At 35.5% G+C, this 8,472-nt stretch overlaps 1 protein-coding gene across 1 annotated transcript in view; it reads left to right on the forward strand.

The window, feature by feature from the left end:
- Nucleotides 1-688: 688 nt before the first annotated feature.
- LOC101619124 (hyaluronidase-4) overlaps nt 689-8,472 on the forward strand; it is an 18,631-nt gene continuing 10,847 nt past the window's right edge. The window contains exon 1 of the mRNA XM_004677174.1: nt 689-713. The gene's annotated coding sequence lies outside the window, so the exon portion shown is untranslated. The remainder of the gene's footprint in view (nt 714-8,472) is intronic.

The raw sequence follows: 8,472 nt of genomic DNA on the forward strand, positions 1-8,472 counted from the left end.
TGCACTCGCACTGAAGCAGCTGCAGCTAGCTTGCAGTGCTGTGCTCTAATCCATTGGGCCACCACAGAGGACCTGAAATAATTTTTGATATGATTTTTAAATCAAAACAATATATATTTCAGTTGTTTCTTCCTTTGGCTCTTGTCACCCTTTCTTGTTTTCATGTTTATGCTGCTGGTTTTTTCTGAGGACATGTGCTGAAGATGACACATTAAGTCCATAGGCTCACTTTAACTACTGAACCATTAGCAGTAGTAAATTACTGTATTTACACCAGAGGATATGTAACTCCCCACACTGGGTAGTTCATCATCATTAAAGATAGTATACTCAGGTGTATTTTGAAAGTACCATGCATTATAGTGGATAATCCACTCGATCCCTTTTATTCTCCTCTTTTATCTGGAAATCTTAAACAACAGTTTTCTTTACTCCCCAAATTTCCAACTGATGTCTCAAAGTTTTCTTTTCCCAGCCTCAAGTCAATGAATTTAGATCGTGTATTTTCAGAAAACAGCCATCACTTACACCAATCTGCTTTTAAGAGACTCTGATCTTGGTTATAAAGAGACTTAATGCAAGCCTCCAGTTGAACTTGGGCTTGAGTCGCCCCTGTAATAACATGTTTCTCTGAACTGCCTCAGGGTACCATTTGCCTCCAACCTCTGCTTTGTATCAGGTGACTGGAGGGCCAGCAGCAAACAAAAACAAAGGTAAGCCATACTTTTTGTTCCCTGAAAAAATTTGAGAATTGTTTTTAAAAATATGCTTTCTGAGGGGAGCTCAAAAAAAAAAAATGAGCTCTGTTGCACTCCTCAGAATACACCAATATCTTTTCTGGCCTAGCTTTGTGTATTTTTAAATATAGTACCTCTCAATATGTGAGCTTGCTTTTATGAACCTAGCACCCTAACAAATAACATTTGTAGTTTGTTAAAATTTTTCAGTTAATCTTTGCCTATTTCAACTGTATATTTGATAATGACTTTCTCTGTGATAATTGTCAGCAGTTTATTTCTCCTCTAGCTGCATCGTTTTTCAGAAAAACCACTTTTGCAGTAACTTAATACTGAATTTATTATAGCATCAAAAGTTTTTCTTCAAAGCAGGTTTGTTAGCTATCCATTGAAGAAAAAAATCTTAAATCCAAAAAACTTCCTAATGATGGAGAAAAAAAAAGCTGTAACTACAGGTAGATACATGTGGCAAAGTTACTGAAAGGTATGAACTATTATGAGTTGAATAAGATAGTTTAGGCAGAAGGACTCAATAACTAATTCTTTCACTAACAACTCCTAAGTAATCAAACACTGTTTAATCTAAATTTAATCTAAAACTGTTGTTAACTGAAAAACTTACTTTAGTGATACAGCTCATGTTAATATAGAAATATCTCAGAAAGCTTCATAACATAATTTACTTCAGCCTTTAGCTAATTTAAAATTTAGTTTGATAATAGAAAGAGTATGTCTTGTGAAAGTATTCATAGATTTTTAATGTTTCAGTAAATTCACAAATAAGGAGTTGAAAAATTATTACATGGAAAAGTTTTTAAATACTTTAAAAATAACTTATGAAAAAATTCATCTATGGAAATTCAGTATTCCTAGTCTTTATGAACTTTATGAGAATTGTAATATATAACATATTTTATAGTAACACTCTTTTTTGTGAACTTGATACTCTCTTGGGAAAAACCTTAGCAAATTTATTAAAATTATACTTATATCGTCATCTATAATAACTTGCTTGTTGAAACCTGAGTTGCCTTAGTTTAGCACATTCCTCACATTTTTCTACATTTTGTAGAATTATAAATGCTGCGAATTTCTATTAGGAGCAATGTCCTGTGGTCTATAACAGCATGAAGACTTTCACTTAAAAGTAGGTCAAATTTCACAATAGGTCCAAATGAATAAACCCCATGTATAGTTGTAAAGAACAAATCATACTCTTCAAGGACCTCTACTTCTTAGATACAGTCTATTGGGTGGTTCAATAATGGGCTATTATCCTACATTGGAAGTGTTGGATATTTGTCATAGGCAGTACAAAACGACCTTATTTCACCCTTAGTCTGACCCAGAGCCTGTGATTGGAACATTTCTCAACTTCCTTGTAGTGTTGGGAAATTCTCTTAAGGTTACATTGGGAAATGCGGTTTGTGTAATTAGACAAACATTTTCAAGTTATATAGTTTGTGTTATTAGACTGCATGCACTGAATGGTTTTGAACAAAGTGTGTTTTTTAAGGAATAAGGACTCTAAATAAAATAAGTATGCATTTCACATGTATGCTTGGTATATGTATGTTACTATGCTTACGCAGAAAATCAATTTGTTTACTAACATCCAAGTGCAACATATTTTTCATATCCTGAGACAGAACAATAAAATTAGTGAAGTTCTTCAGTGATCCTTTTGAAATACATAAAAACAAATATATATTAGCTATTGCAATTTGGTGTTTCGCCAAAGTTGGTTTTTTTTTTGTTTGTTTTTGTACCTAAACAAAAAGATTTCTTCTGGTTACATCATATTGTTAAAATATATTTACATCATATTGTTAAATCTTGAAGAGCTCATGCTGACTAGCACATTCAATTGCAATGAATGAGAGCTTTATCATTCATAGGTCTACGTGCAGTGGTAACCTGGTGTTTGGGCGCAGATATGGGATATCTATGTAGCTAATTATACATGGTTCAAACCTATAAAGAAAAATACTTGCAAATACAATTTCACAAGGTCTTTTTTTGTGTGTGATTACTTAATTTCAATAGGCTTGACAATGTACGGCAAAGCTTACTAAAGGTTGACAGGGGTGTTTCTGGTAGGAAACCTTTGTTACAATGCAAAAGGGCTTTGCAGTTTCAGGCCATGAATGAATCAAATACCAGGTCAGACCAGGGTGGTGAGATGCTCAGAGAGCAATCCAGTTCAGAGGAATTGTTATCTGAATTAAAGATCTCTCCTGTGAGAAAATTCCACCAGAGACAATGGGGAGATAGCGGTGGACAAGATTTCATCCCATATTCATAAATTTTAAACATTAGAATTTAAGTTCCATTCATATAACTTCCAAAAGGTGACACTGGTATGCAGAGAAACAAGTAAGTACCAGTACTATGTTTGGATAAATAAAATGCTATCTTTATTCATCACTCCTTCCCACCACCAAAAACAGTATTATGATATATTAGAAAGGCAATTAATAAAAAAAAATTGAAAAGTGAGATTTGGGACTTTTACTTGTGTGCCAATAATGGTAACAGATCCTGGAGATTAAGATTTTCATCTCTGTGCCATATCGACTTCTATTATATTGGGTGGATTTTCTTATTTTGTGTTATAAACACACCAGGGTGGTTGGACAGAATTCAAAGAAAACTATCAGATTTGATAAAGGACCTCGAAGAGGAAAATATGAGCAGGAATAAGCAGAAATATAGTGTCATAAACATGGAAGACTAATGAAAACATAGAAGTTAATCTTCATTAAAAATGGTACAATTGATGAAATACAGTGGAATTGAAGTGCTTAAGAAAATCTGAGACAAAAAAAAAAAAATGCCCTGAAGTAAAATAAAGTCCGGTTTCCTGAATTATTTCAAATTAGGTTAGATAAAACACCAAAACTAATACACAGTGTAATGAAAGAAAGAGAGACCAATCATTTCTTTTATGTCCAATTCCTGAAAATATTTTTGCTGTTTTGGAGTTTTGTATTGTTTACAGTCAAGGGAGGTCAATTACTCTACAGCACCGTTTTCTCACTTGTAATAAATAAAATCCTGGCATTGTACACTGTCCTCTGAGGTACCTAAGAAGAATTATTTCTTCAAACCTATCTGCCCATGTTCCTACTACATATCTACTAAGTCGCTAACCATTGTTAACTGTAGATAATTGTTCCCATAGATAATTAACCACCCCATAATGAGTTCATAATACCTACATGTCAGAATAGAGTGCTCACTTAAACTTCCGGCTGATGATATTTGAAAAAAAGGACTTTTTCTTGCCAGATTGCAGAAAGACATCATTGCCTGAAGTAACTTTATAAAAAAAATCATTGAAATCAAACCAAATTCACATACTACCTTGTTTTAAGAAGTTATGCTGATTCCGTAGTTAGAATCAATGGTATTGTCTGTGTTCCCAAAGGACTTTATTCATCTTTTAATTAAAGTAATGGTTTTTGAAGTGTGCACATAGTACAAAATCTTAACAGAAGCTGCCTCCTAAGGAAATATCATCCAAGTCCTACTCTCATCTCTCCCTCAACCACCCAGTTCTCCTTCCTGGATTTAGGCAATGAAACCATTTCTTGAGTCTTCTTCCAGAGAAATTCCTCACTATACAAGTTACATTTATATCCCCTATCAGAAAAACAATGGCAGCATTCTATACATGTCTTACTTTAAAAAAATTGTAAATATATGTACTTATATAATATATATATAACATAATTTAAAGAATAATTATAATATCTAATGAATAGCCACATCAATTTGTAAAGCCAGCCTTATTCTTTGTTTTAGCTATTAGTATTCCAACCTATGGAAGACCCAGCTTATTTAACCACTCCCTTATAGGTGAACATTTGTTTCCAATTTTGGTCATTATAAACAATGCCACAATGAATAACTTAGAATCAAAATTTCTAGGTGAAAGGTTATCTACATTTGTAATTCAGATATTACTGTTCAATCTTATATTTCAATTGGAAATGTACTGTAGTTCTTTTATTTTGTCTTTATTGCAATCAATTTGGAGTCAGTACCTGAAAATCTTACCTTCCTTAGATTCCGTACCTTGCATAAGCTCATTCAGAATGGTGGGTGACTTTGCAAGGTCAGGCTAATCCCAGTTTTCAAGTGATTCCTGTTACGACTGAGGCAGAATGTGAAATTCAGCTATGTTTATTCTGAAGCAAAATTATGTATTCTGTCTGTACTCTCTGGTGTTTCAACTGTCTGCCTATCTCTTCCAGTCTTGCACCTGACATTCAAAATGAGGATCTGAAGAACCCAGATCAAACTCTCCTGTTTATATGTCATTCTGGTTTTTAGGCCTGAGGTTCCTGTACCAACTCCCCAACTCTTGCTTCCCCCGCCTGGTATCCCAGCTTTTCTGGTCAATGATTTGAGTCATGTTTTGGAGGAAGGGGTAAGATATAATTTTGACTGTGGCTACTGAAAGGACTTAAGTAACATCTCACAGACCACTAGACTTCTTTACATTTTGAAAACTTTAATTAGAAAGCTTAAGATTTAAATCAATGTTATTTTAAGGAGTTTCGCTAAAAACAGGTTGACAGAGGGAACATTTTATTCAAAATGTGAGCCTATGACTTTGTGTGCTTTTCCAAGAAAGCTGTTGATCTTGGCTGTGAGAAATTTCAAATCCTAAAGGAAAAGTAGTACTTTTTGACAAAGACTAAATATATACTCCTATATAAAGACAATTCTTTCTCTTTCATGTTGCATTTCTTAAATCGCAAAACATTCCTGCTTTATGGCCTCTCACACTGAAGAGTGGATTTTCTACTAGTACAGTGACACTGAACAGCAATTTTCATGCATTTACAAAACAAACATATTTTTAGGGAGACTGAAAGAGAAGCAGTTTTGAAAATGAGGGTAGGATAGTACATCATTCTAAATTTTGTTTAAGTAGAGGAATGCCAAGGTTATTTGAAAATGACATGAAATACAATTAAAATAAGATTCAGCACATGATGAATGTGGCATTACAGAGCTTTTCTCATAAAGTAGATTGTATTATAAACCAATAATACTATATTTTAAAGAAAAGTGTTTGGGAAAAACTTAATGGGGAAACCTCTAGCCATTCAAATATATCTGTCTCCTGCTGGAGCATTTTGATCTAGATTCAAAATATTGATATTTCAAGAGAGAAGAATTTATGAGTCAGTAGGACAATGGTTAGGATCAGACTAAGCAGTAGTATCCTTGGGGGAACAAAAAGAGGAAACCTACTAATAGGTCTTGCCCTGATAAATTTTTATTAGAAATCAGGTTAACAGAATTGAGGCTACAGCTTTGAACTGGGTGATTCTGTTCTGTCTTCCATTCTGATAAATATTTATGCATTTTTTAAAATTTTGGCAAAATTAGACATCAATTAGTACTTTTCTTTAGGGTTTGGAAATAAAACACTGCTTTTTAAATTTCCAATAAAAAATGGGATCATGGCCCTCCCTGGTGGCACAGTGGGTTAAAGCACAGCACTAAGAAGCTAAAGCCACTGCAGCATGAGTTCGATCCCTGCCTGCCCCGAAGGTGACAACATGGCGCTGCAGACCTCTCCTGACCAGCCCACTGCTCCCCTCAGCAGTGGACTTCGTCGATCTGCCTGTTTTGTTCCCCACTCTGTCTCTGGTGAAGCCTCTCACCGCCCTGCACCTCTGGCCTGCACCCCCGTTCTATATGTGAAAATAAATAAATCTTTAAAAAAAAAAAAAAAAGATGGGATCATGGTGATCCCAGTTAGCGGTCATGACCATGAGATAATTTTTGAAAACCTTATGAATTTAAAGGCAGATGTGTGGCATCTAAAAAGTGTTGAAACAAAATCCCAATCCTAAGAAAATAAAAAAAAAAAAGAAGAGCTGTACATTTGGAAAATTAGTTCTTTTTACTAATATAGTAAGAGAGAGTATGCTTGTTTATTTGCTTATTTTTAAAGATTTATTTATTTACACATACAAGAACTGGGGTACAGGCTGAAAGTGCCAGGGGGGAGACATGGTGAGAGGATGCACTAGAGACAGATGGGAAGCAGAACAAGCAGATGGAGGAAGTACAGTGCTGAGGGGAGCAGTGGGGGAGACAGGAGGGGTCTGCCGTGCCATGTGGGTCACCTCCCTGGTTGGGGATCAAACCCATGCTGCAGTGGCTGCAGATAATTTCATAGTGCTATGCTTCAACCCCTTGTGCCACCAGGGAGGGCCTCTTAAGAGAGACTATGTTTATAAAAGCATTCCTAGCATATTTCCCCTCCAATCTTAAATATAAGTACGTATTACCATTTACATGAAAGTAAAAACTGTGCTGGATGTATGAGAACAGAAGTTTAGAGTCACCACCAAAATTAAAACAATACTAGCAAGATTAATTTATTTACTAATTTACTTATTTATTTAATAAATTTTATTTATTTACTATAAGCATTCCTGTACTTTAGTGTAACTATTAAACATTCTAGGAAGTTCTTCTAAATAACTGGCTGATATCATTTTTATCTTTTTTCTGGATTATTGCAAGGAACTTCCTACAGGTGCTTACTTCTTTCTGGTGCTCTTTCCTTTTCTTTCTTGACTCAATACAGCACCAGAGCAATTCAGTGAAGGAGGCTCTAGTCAGACCACACCATTTTTCCTCCAAACTCTATAATTATTTCCCTTATCACACAGAGTGAAAGTTAGGATCCCAACAAGGACTGACAAACCCTTTCACCTTTACTTACTCCCAAGCATTTTAGATGTTCCTCAAACATGCGGGCAGGCTCTTACCTCAGGACATTTGCACTAGTCTCTCCCCCATGCATTCCCAGAAACATCCTCCACATTTCCTCCTTTTTGCTTTTGGATCAGTAAGTCCTTCCCATCTAAAATGAATCACTTTTTTTTTTTTTCTCTTTGCAGTTACCACCTTCCAGTGTAACTTCCATGAGTAATTATTTTATTTACTCATCTTTTTTCCCTGTGAGAACCAAAGTTTTGTGACAGAAGGGGGTTTCACCCATTGTGTTGACTATTCTATACACTCCCAGGACACAGAATCAGGGCAAATACAACTTCCTGAATGCTAAGTATTCTTCACACAGAGGTCAATGCCCCCCAAGACCACCAGGAACCTCCCTTTGAATGATTTGGATGCATTATTCTTTGCAGCAAAGGAAAATATACATCATAGAGAAGTGTAGGGTGTCTTAAAGGGCCAATGATAGAATTTAGGTCTTAGTGATGTGGCTTTAGAGAATCTAAGACAGCAAGGCTTTTGCTAGACTCGATTTTGTCAGAAAGCAGGGGCATTTCTGTGATCGGGTAATGATCAGAATTACTTGGCAAGAGAGGAGGGAGAGAGGTTGTTTTTTTTTTTGTGTTTTGCATGGTGATCTTGTTTTTATTGTGCTTAGGCACAAAGAAAAACTGGCCTTGCTTTGTCTTGTTTCATTGTGATCTGATAATAAATTTGTTTGAGGTTGGTACTCTGTGAAATTGTTTGTCTAATAGAATATGTAGCCTAGCTGTGTGTGTGTGTTACAAGTTATTACGCTTTGTGGGGCAAGAGTGAGGGAGGTAAATGAAAGCAGGGGATAGAGACTTGTCTACACGAGCATGGCCTGCCTTTCTTTCTCAAGGGGATTCCATCCCAGGATGGGGGTACTAAAATGATGGGAGGTCCTGGATTTGCTTGTTATTAGGTAATCATCCCCCCCCCC

The sequence above is a fragment of the Condylura cristata genome, unplaced genomic scaffold (assembly GCF_000260355.1).
Source record: "Condylura cristata isolate star-nosed mole 26May11 unplaced genomic scaffold, ConCri1.0 scaffold00005, whole genome shotgun sequence".
Classification (NCBI taxonomy): domain Eukaryota; kingdom Metazoa; phylum Chordata; class Mammalia; order Eulipotyphla; family Talpidae; genus Condylura; species Condylura cristata.